At 37.2% G+C, this 26371-nt stretch overlaps 1 long non-coding RNA gene across 1 annotated transcript in view; it reads left to right on the forward strand.

Annotated features, from left to right (window-relative positions):
- Nucleotides 1-26371, forward strand: part of LOC116444527 — a 195607-nt gene that overhangs the window by 30756 nt on the left and 138480 nt on the right. Inside the window, exon 2 of the long non-coding RNA XR_004240366.1 lies at nt 18493-18639. This is a non-coding gene — a long non-coding RNA (uncharacterized LOC116444527). The remainder of the gene's footprint in view (nt 1-18492; nt 18640-26371) is intronic.

Consider the following 26371-nt stretch of genomic DNA (forward strand, 5'->3'; position numbering starts at 1 on the left):
TCTGATGCCTTTTTCACAGCTCTGCTGTGCCAAACTAGGTCTCCTCTGAGAAACTGGTCACATACAGGGAGAAGAAAGAAAAGACTAGTCTGAATGAGAGGAAAAAGCAGAGTTTCAAATACTGCTATCTTGCAATAGTCTGCTATTTTGTGGACACAAGTAATGGCAGAACCATGCTTTTGCTTTTTTTTTTTTTTAAGAATGGTAAAAGGACAGCAGAGGAGCTATAGGGCAAATTTGATGTGTGGTGCATATTGCCCTATAGGCTAAGGAAGGAACAGAATTGCATAATGTCCTGCCAGGAAGTGGCCCAAAACCTCCTCTTTTAGTGTCACTTCATTTACAATAATAGAATGAAAGACTGGAGAGAAGCTGTCCATTATAATGAGTGCAGAGCTCATTCTTTCATCCAGGGAATCTGAGTGTCAGCAAAATATATGGAGGGATTCCTGACAGAAAAAACCCTAGATGTAATGGAAAAGCCAGCAAAGAATTCTATGAGGTAAGCATAGTTTTCTGTTAAATTCTACCAGATGGTCCACAAAGGCCTATAAAAGTGCTTTCCAGTTATAAATCTTACAGAATTTTTCCTCCCAGGGCCAATCTTGTAATTGCTAATCAGCGAAAGCTACAAGTGCTTGCTTTATCTTTGAGTACACACAAAGATGTTTTACTTCTAGTCTGCCTGGGCTTTTGGGAAAAGCAAATTCTTTATTATTGATGAGAAGATAAATCTACTGGGGCAGGTGGGGAATAGCATAACATTCCTCGTGAAGTACAGCCAGAGCCTGCTTGGGCATTTGGTAACACACCGATTGTTGTAGGGGGTCCTTTTCTTCCACATACTTTCGTGATGCTCTTAAACTGCCTATTCATTTTCTCAGTCAGCTTTCCCAATAGAAATATGTACAGTCTTTTGGCCAGGAGCTAGGAATCCTTGTTTCTCCTTCATAATGATCCCTAACTTTTTTTCTAATGTTGAACAAGTCTCTTAGGTTATGTTGGAACCTATCTGTGGGTGTGCGCTCTGGCACTTGGCAAGGTCCTGATCTCTCAGTTCCCCTGATTTGCAGGCAATGGTCAGTGGCAGAAGCACCCAGGGTAGCCAAATATGTGTGAGAGTGAGAATAGAGGGCTTGTGGTACATATCCACGTCTCCCAGTTGGGTAGACGTGCCTCCTCTATTTAGTCCTTTTTGTTTTGTTTTCTCTATATATCTTAATTATCTCATCCTATCTATCTTAGGATCCTGGAATCCATTTTAAGACTGTTCTAGCCAGCACCATGTAATTTGAGTCCTCTGTAATACTTTCCACATGAAGTCAGCAGCAGTAGTGATATCTCTAGTAGAAACTTAGGAGCTGCCACTTACAGACTTACTGTAGTCCCTGATACTGCCACTTATTCTGCAAACTCTTAGGATCAGGTTTATATCTCACCATTTGCCAATATAAAGCTTAGCATAATCTCAACTGGTCTGTGAAGAGACAGTTGTGATACAAATACTTTTCAAAATGCATCTTTTGTTACTGAAAATGTAAATTATTATCATTATTTAGGTCATTTTTTCTTAATCCTTTTTATTTTTTCTCTGATAAAAAGGACTGTCTCACAACAGTAGGGTATACAAATTTTCACAGTAAGAGAAGAAAAGGAGGAAAAAGTCTTTTAATAAAAATTTAATCTTACTGAAATGTCGGCAGTTATACTCAAAGCACATACCAGCCTCAGAATATTGTTATTTGTCAAAAGTTTTATGAAGTGCAATTCCTTCATTGTATATCATTCTCTTGGTGCCTGCTGAGTAGCTAAGAAATTTCAGTCATGATCCTAGCAAAATAATGGTAAGACCATTTAGATTCTTAAGGTGATTTGCCAGCAAAAAGTGCTAGTGCAATTACTAACTTGCTTTTTAGACTGTTTATTCTGATTAGTCATCTCTCTGACACTCATTATCACTCCATTATTTCACTTAAGAACTGATGCTGTACATTCTGTTTAAATGTCACATTGGTCTGCATTTAGTCTTGTGAGTCCTGTTCAGATGATCTCTGTATCTAACTCAACTGCTGCTTCAGCTCTGCTTTTCTGCTTCAGAAACCGAATCCAGAGGACACTGTTCTTGGCCTGTTATTAGGTGCTATTTATAGTGCCTTTTGGTGGTAAGGATTGGTGGACAATGGATGGATTTTCATCTCTCTGCTGATTATGAACTTTTATTTAATTTTAAAAGGTTTAAAAGACTTTGGTTTTTTATGATTGACCATACTTTCTGTCAGTAAAGTGTAACCGAACTCCCTCTAATTTCTTATAACAAAATGCACAAATATTCCTGTAATGTGCATGAGGCTTTAAATGACTGAGAGATGCCATTAATCTACTACTAATATTTGGAACAAAAATATAGGTACTTGTACCTTTGTTAATGAATGATCAGTATTTTCTGAACCACTGTTTCTGTATGAGAACTATGCATATGTTGCTTAAACTGGAATAGCTATAATTTTTACATATGCTTGTTAGGAGGCTATGTTTAATCCTGAAGACTTCATACAGTTCTCGGCTTGAATTAAATATATCCTTTTCTTTTTTCAAGAAGAAAAGGCCATTTTTCCTGTTTTATTAGTAATGTAATAATTATCTGTGGACTGTTAAAAAAAAAAAAAGGGAATAAAATGTGAATGTTTATGTTTGCACACATATAATTCTTATTACACAGCTTTTGATATGAATCCCTTGAGCTGGATGAAGGCCAGTTTATTTCCTAACCTATCACAGAACAGCTGGAGGCCATGTGTAACTGCAGACTTGCCAAATCCAACAATTTTGGCTCATGGGAATTTGGATCAGAGAGACGGTGGCAGTCCAAGACTGCTTCATAGAGAAGCATAATTTAGACATGGTTCCTGTAATCTTGTCAAAGACAGTCTGCAGATAGCCTGAAAAAGAAAAAAAAAAGGAGAATTTTCAAGAGATTAAGAAGTTCAATAAAAAGACAGGCATACTGTATTCTGGAAAAGGACAGATTTTTATTTTGAGTTTTGTGATGGAGCAAAGATTTTGCTGAAGCTAAGCTTAAAAGTAGTGGCCATAAAACTGGATGTTCTCATCCCGGTGACTCAGAACCAGAGCAAGACATGATTCTTCTTTAAAAATTCTCATGTTGTTTATTAGTTTAAATGTGTCTGGACAGGCTGTAATAAGATGAAGTGTGTGCAGTCTGTTCCATGCAAACTTTCAGAATTTGACCTTTATAAGAGTATGCTACAGTTTAGAGTGTAGTAGAAAAGGTAATTTTTGGAATAGTTTTTGAAAGACATTGCTTTGGGAGTTCAGATTCTTGGCAAACTTCAGTGTGTTGATACCACCGTTACAGACATTTCAGAAATAATAATAATACATCTAGATTACCCAGATACTGGCCCTAAGGGCTGGGTGATATTGCCAAATTCTAAACTGAGAATAGGGCTGTACAGATTCCCCATGCAGCTTGTGTTTAATTTTACAGGAGACATTGTTTTAATTTTTCTAATGATCCCCAATATAGAAATTATAGTCTAATCAGTGCAAGAGTCCAAGAAATTTTGTGTACATGCCAGCAAAAAATCTTCTAAATATGACATAGTTTTACTTGGTAGTATAAATACCTACTGGAGCTTGATTAGAAGATATTGTAGAGAGGTGTATCCTAAATTTTGACTATAGTACTGATACCCTCTGAGAAACAGGCAGTAGTTCCAACAACCTGTCTTTGCTTGGAGATAATCTTCTCATGGAAATTTTTATTTTTACCTGTCTTCCTTAGAGTCAGGCAGGCAGCTGCCTGGATAGGTACAGGCCTGCAGCAGACACCCAGGCTCCAATTTTTTCCATGATGCTACATACTGAGAGCTAAAATTCATCTAAGAGCAGGAACATTTGTGCATTTGGAGCACTCTCCAGGGCCATGGTGGCCACAGCTGCAAGGTTGGCAAGACTGCTGCAGCTCCAGAGGCTCCAACTTCTTAAGCACAGTTGCCCAGAGTGCCAAGAGCTTGTTTTTAGCCCCTTTGAAACAGTGCTGCTCTCTTCTTGATATACTGGCTTATGTGATGGAGTACATGATCACTTGGGGAGTGGGTCCAGGTCCATGGATCACTTCCCTGTTGGAAGACAAACCCTGTACTTCCCAATTTTTGCTGCAAACTACCTGGTGCTAAGGAATTTTTTCCTGCTGAACCCAGGCTACCGTGTGAAAATAAATTGGTATCTCTGTGATAGGAAACACTGGGCGAGAAGAGCTTGAATCTGTTGTCCAGAACTGAGAAAATCCATCTGGGATGAGGTAGACTTGAAATACTGTCCTTGACTGCAGATATGTTTATTCCTTTTAAACTAAATGGTTGTTGAATGAAAAACAGAAGCAGTATTACTGTCATCAACAGAGTTTAAGTGTGTTCCTTCCTCTCTCTTTCCCATACTTGCAAAATGACCTCAGAAAGGGAAATGCAGTCCTGAGCTCTCAGCCTTATCCTGTGGAGGAAGTAGTTTGCCCCATATCTGTGGGGCCAGCTGAAGCCTCCTTCAAGCTTCCTTCACAAGATCTTTGTGTTGCTGTGTGCCCATGTCTGAGTTACTCATCTCAGCCTTTGTGGCCCCAGAGCCAGCAGTCACCCCTTGTGTCTGCTACTAAATTCCTCAATGCAACTGCTTTGCAGAGCCACTTTTTGTGCTGCTCTGGTTTGAGCACCTTCAATGCAATGTGGGATACATGAGACCTGGACATGCAACACCTGCTTAGTGACTTCAGTAATGCTTCTCCTTAACAGGATCCTGGAGATAACCTTTGTTAGCCCAGGAAAGGAGGAAAAATGTACATATCCCCTAAGTACAGCTATTATGCTGGTATGCAGCTTGCATCTAAGTGCTGTGAGCGTTAGCCAAAGATCTTCAACTACTTCAGATACCAAAAGTAACAAAACTGTGATAACTTAATATTCAGCACAGGATACTTAGACTGGTTGCAAAGCTCTTTTAGAGCAGACTCAAAGTGCTTCTTCAGAGTGTCACATAGTGCCATATAGATCCACTTTTAATGGGAAGTTTAAAAAAAATCCACTCCTGCACATTTAATATTTCGCAAGTCGCTTTTCTTTGCTATTACCTGAACTGCTGCTAAGGCAGATGGCACTGTCTAGTTCCTGTCATCAACTGATGAACTTCAGCTGTCTCTAAAAGGTGCGATTTAAAGAGAGCTTCTGCAGGAAAAGAAAATATGACCCTGTTGTGCAAGTGATAAAAATCAGTGTATTGGCTAATTGTCAGACAGACTAGTGATCATACAGTGATGATGGGCACCTGTGCATTACTGGAAGTTAGTTACTGAACATAACCATTTCTCTTCTGTTCCTAGAGAGAGCAAAATAAATATGCTGGTATGTGTTTTTGTTCAGAACTCAAATGGCCTTGTCTACTATCAGGCCTTAATTTAACGGGATTTGTTCCTTGTTCAGAATTAGTTCCATACCGATTTTTTGAATTGGTTTTTCTTTTTTTCCAGAAGATGTTTTATTTCCTCTTGCTTTCAAATCATGAAACAATATAAAAAAATTATCCAGCTACACCTTTGGGTAGGGTTGCAAGGCAGAAAGTAAGGTCATGAATTACCTCCTCCTCTCACTCTGGTGCTAGAATTGGTAACTCTAATGCAGTGGAAAGAGACTTCTTGAAGATGAACTGTTTGGCTTTCCTGTCAGAAATAGAGAGGTGATTTACAAACTACAGAACATGCGTAAAACCTCGAGACTACCAATCTGCAGATTATTATTTGATTTTTTCTCTTCAGTGAACAATTCTAATCCTATATGCTGAGTTTTACTTCATAAGTGTCTTACTACCCAAAGATAATCTTGCATTTTTCAGACAGTTGTAGTGTCTACATATCAATATGCTGAATAAGAGAGAAATACTCCAAGGCTGTCACTGTCAATGCTCAATAAGAAATAAGATCTCTCAGAACACTTTGCATCATGGAAAGAATTAATTTTTAAGGCTATGTAATGAAAGTCTGGATACTTGCACACCATAGACTGAGTTCTTTAGAGTCAGAAATAATTTGAAGATGTTTCTCATCTACATTACGTTTGCAGTAGTTACAGCCAGAGGTCTCAGTCCTAATGTACTAGGCATTACAAGAAAAGTAGTGAATAAAGACGTTTTTTCCTAAAGGACTTTTACTCCTGAGCTAGGAAACACTTCCTAAGAGGCAGGAAAATATTGAGTGTGTTCACGGGAAGTATTTCATGTAACAGAAGTTTTTCCTGCTGCTTAAGGACCGCAAGAGTGGAGTCAAAGTCCTTCTCCATATATTTAAAGAACCTCATAAAACCTATTATTTTGTTTGAAAATGTTTTAATCTACATTTGTCTCAAAAAATACCAGAGGAATGTAGCTTTGACCAACATGTTTAGCTGCTAAACATTTAGTTAGTACCATTTATTAAAGCTGTATGATTTATTAATATATTTAGTATTCTTTCCCTTGAACAGCACAGCTCAGCCATCATTATAAAGTTTGTGTGAAACACAAGTATATGATGTGGGACTGAATAGACTTTTTATCTAAAAAATGTTTTATCACCTCTCTATCATTTTATATTTCCATAGTGGCTTAGCTTTATGTGGGATGAGACGTAGTTGCCCCTGAAGAGGTCTTGAATGCAATGTGCTCTGCATCCTGCTTGACTGCCATCCACAAATCTGAAACGCAGACTTGAGTGCAAGCAGTGTGCCTAGCAGCATATAGACTTACCTGGCACACCTTCATGATTTAGAAGGCATGAGCAGGCTGTGCTTACAGGTTCACTCTCCATTTAGGCTGAGTGTCTGGTTTTGAAGATAATTCTTAGGCAATTTCTGCCCCAAAGAGCAATTTAGATTAGGGGCAGCAGACTATTTCAGTTATTCAGGAGAATAAAACTTTAAATTTTTTAAAACTTAAATAGTGAAGCTGAACACAAGGGGAAAATTTCAGTCTTATTTCATTTAAAGCCTTTGAAGAAAGATAGTTTTAATATTAAGAGACAAATTTCCTCTTCTAGAAGAATAGACATGACTTCAGGTGTGGAAACGGAGCTCAAGTAGTGGCAGGTGAATTATCCTGAAGCTGCTGTGGGGCATAGTTGCTTGTCAGACTGGCAGACTCATTGTGGCTGGGAGATAAAGATATTTGGGAAGAGATTTACAGAGCTGTGTCCACTAGATTTCAAAATTCTCAAGTAAAGTTCACCCAAATCAATATTATCCATTTAGATTCTAATTCGCCTTTCAAAAATTCTTTAGGATTGATGTTGCAAGAAATAAAATTGATCGCTTCATGACTTCTTCTTGCCTGGCCTTCAGACCATGACCCCTAACTTCCAAACTGGCTAAAATAGCTCATTTTCCATCAGCAGAGGCAGAAGAACCTTGTTTCTGGGCCTGCAGGTGGTTTCTGTCAGGAAAAAGGATATTGGGTAATTATGATTCTAGAATTAAACACAACAGTGCCTTTAACCAGAATGTGGAAAATCATGAGCTGTCAACTTTCTTCTTGTAGTATGCCAAATACTTTGGATTATTAATTTTATCTTGACTAGGACACAGGTGCTTTACATGGATATCTTGCCTTTGATTTTTAGTGAGATCCTTGATAAAGCATTTATTTTCTGTTGTCTCACTTCTTCAGTGGGAAAAATTATAGTTACAGGGATATTGTAAAGGTCAATGGTATTAATTATTTGGACCACACTCTCAGGCACATGATGTGACTCCTGGTGTGTCCTGCATGCGGCCAGGAATTGGACTTGATGATCCTGATGGGTGCCTTCCTACTCAGTGTGTTCTGTGATTCTTTGATTATAAGGCAATAATGAGAGGGCTGTACAGTTGGTTGGACAATAAATGATGACTTTGGTTAGAATTGCTGTTTACTACAGTCCATTCAGTAGAACAGGTAAATATATTCAATTTTTTTGCAATAAAGTGCTAAGTTTAGAGGTGTTTGCTATAGAGCTTTTCAAAGCTAATAAGAAATACCTATGTAAGAGGGATTTTAATAAGCATTCTCCTGCTGAGTTCTACATTTTTGATTAATTTAAAACAAGTCATCCAGTTTTAATGTATCAAAAGACAGCTACATTCCAACTCTGCTGTTGGATTTTTGCATAGAGTCATGATTTTTATTTAGGTACGTGTATTTAAATCTCAAGGTCATAATACTTCTATTTAAGAGTCCATTTACAGTTTCTGTACTGTTCTTTTCTACATCACAAAGGTTTGTGGTTTGATTGCATCAAATCTGAAAACAGTAGCAGACTAGAGAAATGGTTATAATTCTCTAAGTAAAAGCCCTAATTAAAAGCTATATTAACTAGCTTAAAATAAGATAAATATTTCTGTCAGTAGTGATATATAAAAATTTTTCATTTTTCTTATGTCAAGCTTTGATAGACTGTAAAATCAAGCTTTTTTCCAAACAGCTGATAAGGCATAATCTACTTCTTTTCATAAGAAGCATATCTGTGTAGTTATAAGTCTGTAAGAGCCAGAGAGGTATGGATAAGTTAGCAGACTTTGGAGGCTTTATAAAATATATCATGGGCTATTTGATTATAATTAGAGAGACTACTTTACTTTTATCACTACGTTGTTTTGTTGACAGAATGTAAAGCATGTAAAGGACTTACAACCTTTCAAAATCAGCTGCTTCACAAGCCGAATAATCTTTTGGATAAAACCAACATTTAAGCTCCTGTTATGTGGCTATTTCACTCCCTTGGAGAAGATAGCAGGGTAGGTTGAATTATCTGGTAGACAATTGTCTGAATGACAGCTACAGTGTTGGTACTCAGTGATGAATTCTTGAAGGCTGATGGACATTTTAGAGTGAGCGAGAACAATTCTCAAGGTATAAATTTTAAAAAAGTTATGCAATTTAAAAAAACCCCTACAGCAGTAAGAAGAAAACATTGCTTAATTCTATATTCCTTGAGCTAAATGTCTGCTCTGGAATCATCCTATTTCCTCGGTAAAAGCTAATCATACAGTAGCAACTAAATTGCATGTGTCCCTTTACTTAACTTTGTAGAACACATAGGCAATTATGGGAACTAAGAAAGGTTATACTGGCCATCAATCATTCTAATTTTATACTTTATTCACCCTGTGGTGCCTTATAATTGTTTCTTAAATGACCTTATTATGTTTGTGCAACATGGAAAATAGCTTACTTCACCTGCTTAAAAATTATTCAGATTCCATGTGTTTCTATTAAGTCATTTTTATATGCAGACGGCTTAAATTACTTATTATAAACTGCACATCTGTGGGTTGCCTACACTAATTGGTAAGCCAAATTACCTAACCAATTGGTTTTTCTGGCAGTGATGCCACAGAATTTATTTATACCTGTGCCCTGACTTTGCCTCTGGTGGGCCTGCACTCACCGTAGTGCCTCAGGAATTTTGACGTCTCTTAGAGCCTTAGGAAAAAGGAAGCAGTGCAGACCCCGTGCATCTGGCTTCAGTTTCTGCCTGCATATTCCTTATCACAGACCTTCCATTCTGCTCTTGCTTACTCAGGATAAAAGCTTATTTCATGTCCATATCCGACAGGGCAAGCTGAATTCTGCTTAGTTAAAAAATCCTACGGTGGCAATGGAATTTTTTTGACTCTAAAGTATATAACCTATATTTCAACACTCTTTAGCTGACTAGATGGTATCCAGTAACATCAATATAATGTGCTTTAAATATTTTTTCGGTGTTACTTCAGTAGCTGAGAAAGATTGATTCTGTGAAATGGCAGTGGATTCCATGTCAAGAACTGAGAGTTTGAAGTGACCTAAGCAGAGTACTTTATCTCCTAAGCATCCTCCCCAGCCTTTCTGACACCACCAGTTAGTAGGCTAAGCCATTCTTTTGTGGGAATGATAAACTGAAACCACTGATCACATTATGCTCTGTAACTCAAGGTAATTAATGAATGTACAACCAAGTACAATATCTTCAAGTCATATCTACCAGGAGTAGGCAATGCTCATCAGTTTTCTGAGTAAATTGATAGATGCAGGATGGCTTTTTTTTTGTTGTTAGGAAGGATTTATTTCCTGGAGGATAATTTTATATCTCTTTTGTGACTGAAAGCTTGAGGCTTCCTGCTGTTAATTTTCAAGTTAATCTTAACCTCTAGTAACAGAGAATATATTGCTTCTGGGATGCCTGATCAGGAAAGCAACCTTTGCCTTCTCTCTCTCCCCAGGAATGGAAGGTTGTAACAGCAAGGAGAAAATAACCTTTCTTGTTATTGTACCAGTTTTACCACTCGGAACGTTAGCCCTAATTCGGCTTGGTGTGTATTACAGCTGCAATCACTGGTAGTCTGTCACTGAAACAACAGATCTTGAAACTGAAATATGCTTGTAGATTCCAGCATGGAATCTTTATTGAAGCTATCCTGCTATGTAGAAGGGGATGCATGGTTAAAAGTGCTGGAATCAGTGGCCTAGCACTGTCAATTCTCAGCTGTAAGGCAGAAAAGATGCATTTGGCTTCTATATTTTTTCCTATATTTTCTCAGTGTCTTTACAATGCAGAAAACATAGGGAGATATGAAAGGAAGAACCAGAACCCAGGAAGAGTTTGCAACAAATCCGATTCAGGTCAGGGTTTGCATTCTTGAAAAATGAGAGACACAAGAGGGAGGGGGAGAGGAAAAGCAAAGGAGAAGCAAAGCAAAGCAAAGCAAAAGCAAAAGAAAAAGGAGTAACTTCCCTTACATGTTGCTTTTCTGCTTAATGAAAAACATTGATAACATTATAGATTTTTTTTTTAGCCAGGGTTAAGACTTGCTTGAGATTTCAAAGAAAAGACACTGGGTTCTGGTGTAAACTCTACACCCAGTAAACTCTACTTTCCGATAGATATACTAGATACATGTAACCACAAAAAGATGTTTTTGACCAATAGGTGTTTATGACCACAGACAAAATAGGATTTTACATGTAACTTTTTTTTTTTTCAGTGTTTATGATTTTTTTAACATAATGGATTTCTGAATGGATGCTACTCCCAAGCACTTTACCTTCTAAGACATTATGATAACTGGGCTGGGACTCCAAATTTCACCTGCAGGACTGAGCATCTGAAAATCAAACACAAGGATGCTCGGTTCTTCCGGGACAATCTTCTTTTCTAAAAGTGGTCTTGTTTTCCTTTGAAATTGAATTGCTATATAATTATTATAAAATTATAGATATAAATTTACAATAATATAGAATCATATATAATAAGATATATTTTTGTATAATAAGATATCAAATAATATAAAACAGATTTAACACTATCACTATAAATAAGGCAGATATCTTACTGTTGATGGCAGGTGTCAGTAAACTAATGTATATTTTAGATGTTGCAATGTTTTTAATGCAGACTTTTTATTTCAGATCACAATATGTACTTTGAGTTAAACAAGAACACAGAACGCAGAAGCTTTTTCCATAAGAAAGAAAACTTAAAAAAAGAGATGAAAAACCAGAAACTTACTTTTGAAAAGGTGTAATATATTTTCTGTACAATTTACAGTACCTTATCTTAATTGAATAGGTTTATCCTGCAACCATTTATGGAATAGCAGAGTACAGAATGAAGTAAAAAGCTCACACATAATCAGTTTTCTTGGTCTAATTTGCAATGCTTAGCAAATTAGATTCTGCAAGAAACAGTCAACCTTTGTCCTCTGCAGAGTATTTATTATTTTAATTTTGAGTTGAACATACAGTAATTTCTTACTCTTTTGTTCACAGTCAAACTGTTGAACAGTGATCTGTTTAGCATAGATCCAGAATAATACCAAAAAAAAATAGGAAGAAAAGAAAAAGAAAAGCAAGTATAGATTTTGTTTTCTCAGAAGCCAGCAAATAGAGTGAAGCTGTGCTACAAACACCAACTCAAAAGAAAATACAGGAGTGTTTAATCTGTTGAGAATCTGACAAACAGTGAGTGAATACCCAAAGACAACAAAGAACATAGTTTCACAATCTTTTCTGTCAAAAACAAATAAACAAACAAACAAACAAACAAAAAGCAGCCAGGATTTGCCTGATGTCACATAAGAAGACGTGGGGGCTTTGGTTACAACCCTGCCCATGAGATATTGGACCAGCAATGCTTAATCTATAAGAACACTTTTGCTCATCAGTCTGCAAGATGGTGACTTTATCCACAGTGTGGACAGGTTCCTCCCTGCAGCTTTGCTCTGGGGTTCCTCCACAGTGTTACTCCCTCTTCTCATACGGTTGTCCAGCCTTCCCTACAAATTCCGCACAAATAATATTTATTATTCAGCATTGAATAATTCTGGTATTAACATCCCAGCCCCACATTCCTTCCTATCCATTTCTTTCTCCAGTCATTTCAATACTATGGCAAAACTAAAATTTTCCCTTGCAATCTAAACCAGACAGTAAAATATTCAAATTATTGGCAATCACTGGTTTTGACTATTTATTAGTCTAGGATTCTGTTAAGAAAATCACAAATTCAATAGCTTGTGAGAAGCTGCTCACACATTCCCAAAATATGTTGCAGAGGCTAAAAGAATTTTCAAAAGCCTGAAAAAGCATCTAGCTCTCCCCCAAACTTACTGTCTTTTTATCCTGTGGCTTATTCTTTATTCTCCCTTTTGTCCAGTTGCTAGTGCATTTTCCAAGTGACAGAGTTTCTAATATTTCTCTTAGACGAGTAACAAGGTGAATAATTCCCCAGTCAGAATGATTTTCCCTCCTGACATTTAGCAAAATAATCAAAACAAACACCCTTCTTAATTTTATCTCATTATTCTTCCTGGAGCTATATTCCCTTTTTGTCACTTGGAATAGTGCCTCTCCTTCTGCAATGCTTTCCCTTGAAAAATTTGTAGGTTATTATTGCTCTGCTTAGTTGTTGCTTAGCTAAGTGATATATGTTTGACAGACTGTAATTGCAGGAGCCCTTGGGAAGCGAGACTGCCAAGTTGCGAACAGCTCTATTTGGGATACGTGTTACAAGGTGTGTCAAATGCAGCCAGATATAGTGCATAGACAAGAGAAGAAAACCTCAAACTCTGGCTAAATGAAAAGAGAAGGAAGGATTTTTTTTATGCCAGTTATAAAAATCTCAGTTATTTTCTGAAGTTTTCTGAAGGTCACATACACATATGCAGCAGCCTGGATTCACAAGCACTTGTACATTCACTGGTCCCCCAAGTACCGGCGTGGTACTGGTACTTGTCCAGCTGCCACTCCTGCCCAGGACCCTGTGCCCTCTGACACTCCCCACAGGTCCCTCACTCACAGGCTGGTCATTTGGAAGGTTTGCTAGTGACCCCACATACCCCAGACACATGATATGTGATACATATGAGATACAGGCATCTGCCCCTGCCCAGCAGCTGGCACCAGGCACACAGCCTGTGATCCATGGTCTCATTCCAGCTGCCAGTGCTGAGTCCCTCACACTCCTCACTCATGCCTGCCTCACCTCCTAGTAGCTGTTTTTGGGGGCACACACCATTCCTACCGAAGTGGCCGGGTCCAAGACCCCCACTGACACCAGTAGGTGGCACAGAGACCCCGCTGGCTCCAGTGAGTGACACCACAGGTCAGGCAAGGTTATCCACACACCCTTGTCCAAATTCCCTCTCTTGTTGCCTCAGAAGTGGCACCTTAGTCCAGCACTCACATAAACACGGAAATGTCTTGATTAACCATATTTCCCTCTTGTCAGTTAAAATCACAGGTTGATCCTTTCTGGAATTATGCCTCGAGTTTCTTAATGGTCCAAAAATTATTACCTGGAGACTTTTGGTCTTTGCCATTGTCTTTATTATCTATCCTTTGTCTACCTTGTTTTTCTTTCTTGTTCACTCTTCCCCCTTCACTTATTATCTCCTTTTACATTGAAAATGTCATTGATCAGATATCCTTGTATGTTCGTGCCTTCCACACACCCTTGTAGAAGTTAATACAGTGAATCCCAGAAAACAAAAAAAGGCCATAGAAAGTGAGAGAACTGCAAGGTGGGTGAAGTGAGAGACAAAGAAATATTTGAAGAGAAGGGGAAATGGTATTTTTAAAGCAGTATTTAATATCAGTTTCAGGTACTCAAATATAACAAAAAAATTAAAACCAGCCTGCTCATCAAATAGACTAAAGAAATGAAAGCTGAAATTCTTGAAGCACATGTGCTTTTAAATACAATATTTGGGGTTATTCTTATTTGCATATTAATGTTATAGTAATTAGAAAGTTATCCTTATTAGACTTTACATTCTGATTTTTTTCCCAGAAGCCCCAGAGGTAAAAAGGTTTCATCTGACCAAATGTCATCATCTACAGCTCAGTTATTCATCCTGAGCTTGCTCTCTGTCAGTGGGGAGAAGTAGGCACTTCTTGGGTGTGGCATATCTCATTCTAAAATAGACTTCTAAAATAGATCAGAGGAACCAAGCTTTAAAATTGCCTGATTTTCTTCGTTGACTATGAAGTCAGCCTAGGGAGCTGAGATGTAGGTGTCTACATTCTATTCAGATTAAATTAGGTGAGATGAATCCCACCCTTCATTTATTTTTCAAAGAATATAAGTTGAGATTGTCATATAATGATATGAATATGAGAGTTGGGACTTCAAGAAAAGCATTAAATATGACAAGAATGATGATAAGATTGTGAGAACTGTTAATAGCACTTATGGACAGAAGTGACCTGAAGTTGCCAGGGTCATACACATATAATTGTGTGCTATTAAAAGAAATAACTTATTAGGAGAGTGAAACAAAATGTTACATCAGATCTAGAGAAATGCATTCTTTGCTCTCTCTTCTGATTACTTCTCCATTGCTGCTTCAAAGTCCAACTGAAAAATCTATAGTGCAAAGAAGTAATTCAAAGAACTAGAAGGAAAAAAGAAATGAAAGACAAAAATGAGGGAATAAAGAGAGGACAATGAAAGCAGAACAAGGGAAACAAGTGTCTCGTCATTCACTGGGCAATATTTTCTGCCTACATGCAAACCAGATTTCTAGTGACTAATACAATAGACTGTTCCTAGCTTGCTGAAGTTGTCACTTGACCGCTTCATTGTCTTTTATGTTTTGCTTTCTCCTGTCCAATATTTTTTCTCTCTTCCATTTTCTTCCTGTCTATAACTGCTGTGTGCTTTCTAACACCATAATATTTAAAGGCTCTGTCACCCTGTCTGCCCTTGCTGCCAATTGCTTTTTTTTTTTTTTGCCTCACTGCAACTAAGCTCATTGAGTTGCTTTGGAAAGAGCTCAGTCTCCTGTCCATACCTCTGGAGGCAGAGCAACAAAACAGAGGGGGCTGCAGAGAGAGGTGTCCGCCAGCAGCAAGGGAAGTCTGGCACTATGGACATGTACAAACCCCTATATCATTGAAATGAGTAAGGAACAGGGCAGAGAAGAAGCAAAGCAATTCTTTTGTGATTGCACAGAAACAATGAGTAGGGAGCCAGACAGAAAAATGAACTGGAAAAAAAGAGTACTGGCTGGAGGTTAGCTCAGTTAATTATCAGAATTGAAAATGAGATGAGCCAAATTGTGGAAAAGGGGAAGCTACAGTGTCTCATACACCTGCTTTTCTTAATCCAATCTCATTTGGAAACAAAAATGCTCTCTTTTCAGTCCAATACATATCAACAAGTAGGAGCAGGAGACTGATTTGATGACTGAAACTAAATTTGGGGGCAATGATTCTCACACAGCTGACACTAAAGTAGCTCTTTTCTTCAGATGCTGATTTTCTATGTCATGGTGTTGCCCCATGGTGCCCATGCAGTCTGGCTCCCCATTGTACAATCCTTTCATAAACAGAGAAGAAGAAACAGTCTCAATGCCAAAGAGCTTGCTTTAAGCAAGTCTACTGAGGGAGATATTTTTTCCATAATGAGCACGTGTGTCTTTGTGCTGCTCAGGTTTGTGTTACATTACTAAATCATTTTCTCAGTCTCCTACTTCCTCTTAGGTAACAGCATGGATTTTGGAAAGAAGTTTGCCCTTCTTCAAAGTTATGCCGCATCTGAAGTGTAGCCAGATCTCCCTTAAGAGCGAGGAGCTTAGGGACGAGTGTTTGTATATTGAAGCATAATGAATTCCAGCTGAGAGACCAGAGTCAGAGGATAATGGTGGAGACCAAAAAGCTTCAATGCCATCCTGCATCATGGCAACAAGCTGCAGTAATGGGAGACTGGGATGCTGGTGAGGAGAACTGATGAGGTGCAAACTAACAGAGACTATTCAAAATTAATGAGACATGCTGGGGTAGAACCTGGTCAGAGGAGAGAGTATGATGAAGGAAAAGAATGAGTGGTCCTAAAAAGAAGGAATTAAAGATAGAAACAGAGAAATATTGTTGTCAAGTGGAAATCCATTTAGAACAGGTTTATTAAGAAGAGAGTGACTGGGAACTTCGCATACCTTTTAGGTTCTCAGGAGGGATATCTGCAGCTTATTTTTTTTTCTGGATGAGAGAATAATTTGATACCTGAGTTTATGTTTTTATCTTCCTTCTCAAATCAACACTAACTACTTATGGAAACTGAAAAAAAAAAAGACAAATATGTGGAATTTTACATTTCTGGAGATATGAGGCTCCAAGAGGTTGTTAGCATATATTCTGAGGTATACAGAGATTTCTGAAGGCTACTAGAGCGAATTCCTGATCATATTTTTCTTCAAAATTCTCATGAAAAGCTTTTTGTTACCACTGTCAAGAGGAAAATAAATAGTCTGAAGATGTGGCAAGTCTTATGCCATTTGGAATCATAATAGTTGCTACATTATATAAAAACATGAAAATATGTATAATATAGTAAAATAACTAAATTTAAAATGTAGAAATATAAGGTTATATCTGGTATCTGTTATAAACAATTTACTTAATAACTCCCATGATTGTGTTAAAACTTCTCTATGAGTCTGAAATTCACCCACCAATTGAGTTAAATTTCAGTGTTCTTAAATACACATTTAAAAAGCAGTAGGACTTAGGTTCAGGAGAAAAAAATCTTGATGATGGTTTTTTTGGAAGCAATTGATTCTCTTCAGTATATAATTCCCTACATAGGTTTTCATACAGATGTTTTGAATTAAAACCAATGAGAAAAGCAAGCAGGTGAGAGTTTCAAACTGATAAATTGCTGACATTCATTTCCTTTATAAGGGAAAAACAAAGAAAGCACCCTCATGCATTCATTGTGCGTAATACAGGCTCAATCTGACTCATGTTGAGTAATTGCTCTAGAACAAATACTGTTGAAACACTCAGAGTTTGTGGCTTTACTCTGCCACAAAGCCCCTGAAAGGTCCCCTGTAAAATTTCTCAGTCCATTGTATAATATATTCCTTATTCCCTGAGTAAAAGGGAATTGAAGTTATCCTGGATGATAAGGCATCACTCCTGCCTCCTCTTTTCTCTTCCTTCCTCCTCCTTGCCCCAGTTGCTGTCTCATATATATGTATATATATAACTCTAATTCTAGCCCACAAATTAGATTTTTCTTCTGACTAAGATGCCCAGAATTCTTGCTTGTACATTACAGCTGAATCTGAGTACCTCATGCAAATCTAAGCATTTCTGTATTGAGTCTTTTGCAGTATCATGTCTCTGTACAAAAGCAGACCCAAGTTCCCTGGATGTCAGTCAGAAGTTTTTCTCTTCTGCAGTTCTTTCCAAGCTTATTAAACACCTGAGTCCAAAAAGGTACCTATCTGTAGATTACTGCCTTACTCATAACATGGATACAGTAGTCTTTTGCTAACCCAGACTCCTCTTTTTCAGTTTATATTTGCAGGCAGTGTCTATGGAAGTCCCTGTCTCTTCCCATCATTGGAGGGCTACGTTTCTTTCAAAAAGGCATGCACCTCTGCACTTTTTGATAATCTGTAACACTAGACAGTGAGGCAGGCATTAATAATACCTTGGTCTGTGAGCTCCCTATTGGCAAGGTGGGAGGGGTACCCTTTTTATAACCCCTAGCAAACGCAGCATGTGGGGAGGTTTGTTGTATCTATCATAAAAGAGAGTGATTTGAAGGCTACCTCTGTCATATCTATCAAATCACTCACAATCTAGTTCAATTATCACAGCAATGCACAGCTGAGAGTTACTTTATCTTGCAGTGAAGAAAATGGGTACAGAGGACCAATAGAAATGAATAATCATGATTTTCACAAATGCACAGCACAGAGCAGAATAGAAAATTATAATTTCTGACTCACTTTATATTTAACATATATTTATTTATATATAAATAGAAGAGATGGGTTCTAAAGCAGTGCAGGCAGATATTTTTCTACAATTACCTTCCCCCCTCCTGCAAATTATCAAGACACAGATTAAAGGTGATCCAGTACTCACTAGCTCATTCTTCTTCTTTGCATTTGAATATAAAATCAGTTTTTTTGGTTTTTCCTCTAGGTGCTAACAGATGCAGAAGAAAGATATCCTGTCTCTATTCTTGCACCCTTCACCATTGCCTCCTATCATAACTTCAGAGAATTCAGTATCTGGATAACTGAAAGATATGATGCAGAGTTGGGAGCAAGAGGCCATCTTAACTGGCAGGTGCAATTTCCCTTTTTGTAAAAGTAAGCTCATTAAGCTATAGCAATCTTCGCTGTGGTGTGCCGTAGCTACTAAATATTTACTTAGGAGTAAGGGAGACTGGGGAAATTGTATAAAGATCCAGGGTGGGGGGTACTAAATGTGTGGAGAACACTTCTAGCACAGGATGAGCCACAAATGCTTGAAGGTTGGAAATAGTATTTTTGAGAATTATAATTAAGATATGCTGACTCTGTTCTTGGACTTTTCCCTAATCATGTATATCACTTACTCTGAAAGGCAGGAGACTAAACAAGGTATAGGAGGAAAATTCTGATTTTTTTTTCACAGCTTTTCTTATCCATGAAGCACAAATCCTTTATACCCACAGAGATGGTTCTCAGGAGCTTACAGCTGTGAGTGGGGTAACTGCCCTACCAGCAAGGAAAATGAGTTAATTGTATCAACGAAGGCAAAGTCTATTAACATAGCTCCCAGTACATGGGTACTTGAGATGTTACTGTAGAATTTTAGTGGAAATGAGTCTTTGGTCTATATTGGTTTACATAACCATGTACCAAACCATGATGTAACAAGTCTAGGTTCAAACCCAGAGAGGTGGTTCCACCTCTGGCTCCAGTATTTTCATCTTTAAAGAACTTTGTATGGGTTGCCTGACACCTGAAAAGATTCAGACTGGAGAGAAAATAAATGTTTAAGAATGGTCATGCAAATCAGTTGTCTCTAGTGGGATCTGGTTGTTGTGTATCAGGCCTAGGAACCTGTGTCATATACAGGAGAGAGGTGCCCATCCCAACCACGTTTTCACTGCATTATGTACACGAAGACAAAGCACTGAATATGAGCTTGCTATACTTGAAGCAAACTCACTTCTTCTGTACAAAGCATGTCAGACTAGTCAGATTTAACCTTTCACTGACATTCACCCTAGGATTCTCTCTTTTCATTATACTGCTGTATGTTCAACTAACTGGATTACTCATGTCCTTCTGGCAAGAATAGGTTATTCTACTTCTGTATGCGCATGATTCACATAACTCAGCACAGGAACAAAGGATCTATGATTGCTAAGATGCAGAGGCACTGGTTCATCCTGACTCCTGGCAACCTGCTAAAATATATATTCTTCACCAGTCAGTACATCACTGCTACTATGGAGAAAAGCAGGTCGAATTCCTGTAAGAGGAATAAGAGAAGACAGTTCTGTGGAAAATACTGTACATCCTAAAACAGCAAATAGTCCTCCTGGAATTTTTGTTTTCAGGATAGTCCTGGCTGGAATATGTATAGAGTATAAGCCAAGAGTTTGTCACCAATCCCAGAGGACAGAGGTAGGCTTATATGGCAGAACAAGGTATACACCTTATCTTTTTCTTTTCCATTTTTGAGAGTTATCATATATTCAGGTTTCTGGCAGGATTAGAGAAATCGAGTCACTTTATTGTTAAACTCTACTATAATAGTTATATATTTAAACATTGATACAACAATTATTATTAGGAGAGGCTGCTTATTTCTTTCATCAGATCTACTGCATCTGGTATAATTTTGCACTACATGAAAAGATCAAAATATTTGGTCTCTCTCCAAAGACAGTGTTACAGTCATACATAAACACATCTAGGGAGAATGTGAAATCTGGGCTAACCTTTGGATGTTGCCTACATTTTTATATTTATCTTTCTGATTATATTTCATTATTTTAAACTACAGAAAATAGGAAAACGAAATATTTTCTGTGATCAAAGCTTTTTAACTAAAATAAAAGAAAGGAAAACTACTGAAAGTAGTGGAATTTCTGAATATAGAAAGTTTTTTAAACTGATTATATATCTACTGTTGAAAAAAAGAATTAAAATGAAAACATCAACAGTATGTGTTTTTTCTAAATGCTTGGGCTCTCAACAGGTGTCAGTCTGATTTTATCAATTTTTATAATGTAGTGGTAAAGCAATGTGAAGAATCAAGGTTTATTCCAAATAGCACTGTGTTGAATTCTACAATTAGAAAGTAAGATTATGTTATATTAGAGAAACATGTCTTTTTGAATATATAATTGCAGATATATTCAAATTGTTCTCTAAAATAGAGCTGGATATAGAATCCTAAATCACATTATGACCTGGAGCTAACTTGAAAGTAAAGAAATTATCCATCCTTTTCAATTATAAAAAATTTATGTATTCAGTGCACCCGCACTTCCCTTTCTCTTTTTTAGGCATTTGAATCATGAATGAACAACAAGTAGTATTCTCATATGTAATAGGAGAATAATTAGTAATGTGCCTTCACACTAATTCTAGATTACTATTTTTTACTCTTGTCAGTCCTTGATTTTTACTGTTCTGTTTGATGTCTGGAAACTTTCATGAGCAAGAAAGCGGATTAAATTACAAACACATTTAATTACTTTTTCTGTAATCAGAGACTTCTGCAGAAAAAAATTAGGGAATATTAAGTGAATATTTGCTTTCTGACAACATGCAAACTTTGTTGTTCAGTTCACTTTAAATTCATAAACATTTAAGTGAGATTCTACACCAGTAAGCTTAAACCCAGATATTGGTAAATAGTAAATATGGATATGCATATGATCTATAAACAGAAAAAAAATTGCTTGTTGTTCATTGAGCAAACGCTTTTTCTTTGAGGAGCAGGATTTGTAGTATGTGTGGGCTGATGTCCATCCCAGTTTACTATGCAGTGCTGTGTGCTACAGCCTTCTTTGTGCCCTCAGGTTATTGTGTTTCAGTAATAGAAGAATTGTTCCTTGGGTGTGCTGTATTGATGTTTGCAAAATGTTTTGAGTTTCTCTGAGACGGAAGCTGCTATGCCAGTATAAAGTCCAGACAATTAATGGACAATTAGACTTCAAACCTCGATTTACCAGAAGAATTTAAGACTGAATCCTGCTTGATGAAGTCTCCATTAATCTTGTGCTAACAGAGATACATATGCCCTCCAGTGTCTTGATTCATTAACATGATTTCCATAATGACATACCTGGAATGAAAAAGTTCACCTTTCTACTCAGTAAATGAGTTGGAACAAATGTAGAGAACATTGACCTTACAGAGAGGCTTCTGGGTGATTAAATTGTTGAAACCATGTCAGTAAGTGCATTAGCCACTATAGAAACTTCCCTGTGGTGCTAATGAAGGAGAGAGGATAAAGATCTCTGTAAACCAATTGTCCATGTGTTTCCATCTGGCTAAGACAGAAAGAAAAAATTAAAAGGAGTTTATCTAATCACAAGTCCTCCCTCTTTTTCCCCTGCACTCTGCTGCTGTTGAACAAAACTAAAAAACAGTGCCAAGATTGTGAATCAAAAGGCTTTTCAACCTCACATAAACACTCAGATATACTTAATTCATCTCCTGCATTGATTTTTCAGAGACCTGATCAGTGGAAATTCCAAGGTGTTATGGTGAAGGGAACTATATAAAAGCTTGGCAGATAGATAGGACCAGTAGTTTTCAAGTCTTTGAAAAAACTTTACCTTTCAACACATCTGTGCCAAATATCTTCCTGTAGATTTAGTAAAGGACAGAGGACTTTGAGGGGGAGTTAAAGAACATAGAAAGCAGAACAGCTTTTCACTGGCACTTTTAATACATTATCTTTTCTAAGCTTAGCTTCCTGTTTGCAGATCTACAGTTCTCTGCATAATTCAGTGCCCAGCAAGAAATTCTCCATGCCTGTGCACAGAATATTAAATTACACTCTAATACAAAAGGGAATCTGTCCCAGTGTACATGAAGACTGGGGTGTTTTCTATGCTGTGCTGCTCTTTCTCAGCTTATAAGCCTACAAAAATCATACAAAGACATGGCAATAGCAAATTCACAGGTTCAGTCTTTTAAAAGCTCACAATGGATATAACAAAATGTTCATGAAAGAGTTCTAACAGAGGTTTTCCAAAATCGATTTTTCTTATTCTCTCTGACCACATCTCAGTCAGAACGATACCCTTGTGACCTACAAAATGTCTGAGAGAATAAAAATGCAGCAGCAGCCGAGCAAAGAGCAGAACTTTCCAAGTCAGGAAAAAAGGCAAAAAAGCAGGAGAAACAGGACAAAGCATCTGACTTAATCATATTCTACAATGTAACTTTGCCATGGCTGAAAAGTTTAAGTCTTCCTAATGCTAACATTTCTTTTCTGCCACATAACTTGCACCCTGCCAAATAATTAATCTTCTAGAAAATATATGCTTATATGAGACATACTTGCATGATGTAATTCATATGGTCCAAGTCTATTGGCTACACCATGAAAAGCAGAACTAATCAGTCTTTTTTTCTTATAATTTGTATCTTTTGTCTCTAACCTTTTCCAGCTGAGTTGTCTTTCATGTCATCCATGACATCCCTTACCAGCAAGAGACAGCAGTGCTATATCTAGACTGGAACTATCTGTGTGCTGATCAGCCAGCAAGGGTGCACTTGCTGACTTGCTAGAAAGCTGCTGCCAAATGGAGTGTACACAGGCTGAAATCTGTTTGTCTTTCTCTCAGCAGGACAGCAATTTATGCCCTACCCTTCAGTCTAACTGCTGATTTTCACAATACTTGAAGGAACATAATTATCTTCAATCATATATAGCTGAATACAGACAGTAGGGTTCAAATATTATGAAGGGCAGGGAAAGTACAGGCGTATCTAGACAGAGTTAAATGTGAAAGATCTCATTTGTTATATTTGTAGTATTCAATTTATGTCCTTTAAGAAAACCAGAAAAAATAAAAAAAACAACACAAAACCACCCTGTAACTATTGGCAGAGGATAATAGTTTATAAAGCAACATTGAAAATGCAAATGATAGATTTCTACTCTGAAAAAAGTGTTTTTATCAGAAAAAAAAAAAAAAGATTTGTATTTACCCATATACTGAAGTTGTTCCTATTTGAATATTTGCTTCTTGGCTATTGTCAGGGTGATTTCCTTTAATTTCTCAAGGCTGCTTTACAGAGGGGATGATTAAGTTGTAGATATTGGATACAGGTGTTTCAGGAGCACACTTAAAGACTTTCTGATTCCTAAACTGCACTGCTTCAAAATCACACAACTGGATGCTTTAGGATTAGCCTTTTTATTAGAACAATAAAATCCTGAATTATTTTGTCCCAAATCAGTTGCTGATCCAATTTTACTGCAGAACTCCAAAGCAGTTATTCCAGTACCACACGGCCTGGATAAGTTGTGTGCTATGGGGCACTAGAAGAAAGTTGTGCTGTGTCTGAGGAAAACAAGCTCTTGAATGCGCTTTCCTACTGAGCCCCTTGTACACAAAGATGCCTCTGCAGGAGATGTTAAGGTGGTATTAATTTAAACCTAATAATTTTAGCATTCTGCACAGGTAAAATAAAAGGAAATTTCCCTATGTGTTTTGATTAATCCTGGTTTACTAGACTTTATGTTGCTGGGTAACTCCTGAAGTCTTTGCTTGTTCTGAACTGTTGTTCATCCAATGGTACCTGCTGTTATTCACTAGTCATGTGATCAAAACAATTTTGCAGAAGAAACCCCATGGTAGTTAATAAACCTGGTAAATAAAGCTCAAGTGGCCTGAAGGAAAGTGAAATAAAAAGGTAAGAGATCAACATCTTCTGCATTTGGCCCTATAATCACAGTGTTCCATCAAGCGAGAAATGAATCATTATGGCCAAACCAGTACAAATCAGTTCATTTCATATTTCTTTCACTTTCCGTTGACAAACAGTAATATTTAGGAGTGTGCATCTTATTATGACCATTCCTAGCTATAGGCTAAGAATTATCTTTTGCATAAAAGCTCCACGTGATTTCTGGTTCAGAAGGTACATAGGTGAAGCCCATAAAAATGCTGCTTCAAGCATAAGTGTCTGCTTTAGTAGTAAGCATCAGTGCAAGTGAAAACTGCAGATAGACAGCTGGGAATAACAGCACAAAAATCACATGCTGTGTAGTTGTCCTCCACTTTGTGTCTCTGGTTGTTTCATGTCAGTTATGCTGTGCAACAGCCAAGAAATCACATACAAAGAGAAACAAAAAAAGGCATTTTTGTTGGCACCTAAATGATTTATATTGCACAATTATGCACAAGTGAGGTGAAGCAGTTAATTGCATTCTCTCCCAGTGCCTGTAGACCTACAGCAATATGTTTCACATGAAATAGTCAAGATAGAATCAATACAACTTATGTTTTCTATGCATGTGGTTGAAAATATATTGTTTACTTTAGTGGTACTTTTGGAATGGGAAAACTTTATTCAGGAAAAATAGCTGTACCCACTGTGCCTCAGAACACTGTCTGCCTTAATCAGGTACAGGGTTTTAGTAGGGAAGGAGAATCTGCTGAGAGCATGATAGCATGGGAGATGCCAAGTTCTAAGGTTCTGGGAGGCCTCTCTGCAGTTTTAGACAGTACCTTCTGTCTGTCTGAATTACATGAGGAATAATTCCTTCAAAATACTTAATATTGGAAAGATTTAAAAACATGTCTGTCTGTGCTCTAGGGCTGCTAGCTGTATGCTGAGCCTTTTTAAGATTCACCCAATGAGAGTATGTAATTAAATGCCAGCAAACTTGCCTAAGGGCAATAAAATCCAGCCGTCGTCGTTTCAATGTTTTCAAGTGCATTGTGTGATTGAAATGAACTGTCTTTCTTGTGTGGAGGAAGACTTGCGTGTTTATGAATTGTGTGAAATCTAGTCAATCTGATAGTCATTACTAATAAATATTCATGTGTACAGCTAAAGCATCTATGGAATTGGAAAGGTGAAACAAAAGAGGCTCTCACTGTAAAGGTGGGACTTCCCAGTACAAAGGCAACTTCAGAGCATTTCTTAAACAGACATTGTTGTGATGTTGCTTGGTAAGAGTGAATCTGTCTGTCTGCAAGAGAAAAGGCAGAGAAGTGGAGAGAAAAGCATTTGAGAACACAGTGAGAGCAAACATTAGGATATTTTGTAAACAAATAGAATGGCACCTAAGAAATATTTAACTATTATCAGGTTCATCTCCTACCTGAAATGGCCCATGGGCTAACACTTAGGTCAAAAAAGGTCTTCTCCATGTTGCTTGAAATTTATTTGATTTCAGAAAGGCTTCCATTATTGATCTTTTTACAAGGGATAAGCAGTTCATGCATACCCAAATTTCTTCATGTGTGACACATCTGTGACTGCATTAGACTATGAGTGGCTCAAAAGGGGAGAACTTGCACTGTTTGTGTTCTATGTCCAAAAGATCTGTGTTACAAGAAATTAAATACTGTAGAGTTACACAACCAAGACTTAAGAAACATAAGAACTATGGTTGTGTGAGCAGCCTTAATTGCACTTAGCAATAAGATCACCAACCCATCTACTCTACAGCTAAGAATATACAAGGAAAAATGAATTTTAATGAAAAATATTGAACAATTTAATCTACAATCTTTAACTTGTAAAATTTGAAAAGTATTTTATAGAAGCATTGTTCTGAAGAAATTGCCTGAAAGAACTTTTCTCACGTAGGTGCACTGATCCTCATCTATATCTTAATTGTTTTGCTTTACATTGTAACATCTTTGTATTGTACAGAAGTTTGTGATATTTCTATTTAATTATTTCTAGTGATAGAATTCTTCACACTGCAAAACTCTTCTTTTGTAAAATTTGACTGAAATTAAACAGGAAAGATTTTTTTTTAGAAAATACAGACTTATATGGAAGGGATGTCTAAAAACTATAAGCTGTTCAGCAAGTTG

This window comes from Corvus moneduloides, chromosome 5 (genome assembly GCF_009650955.1).
Source record: "Corvus moneduloides isolate bCorMon1 chromosome 5, bCorMon1.pri, whole genome shotgun sequence".
NCBI lineage: Eukaryota > Metazoa > Chordata > Aves > Passeriformes > Corvidae > Corvus > Corvus moneduloides.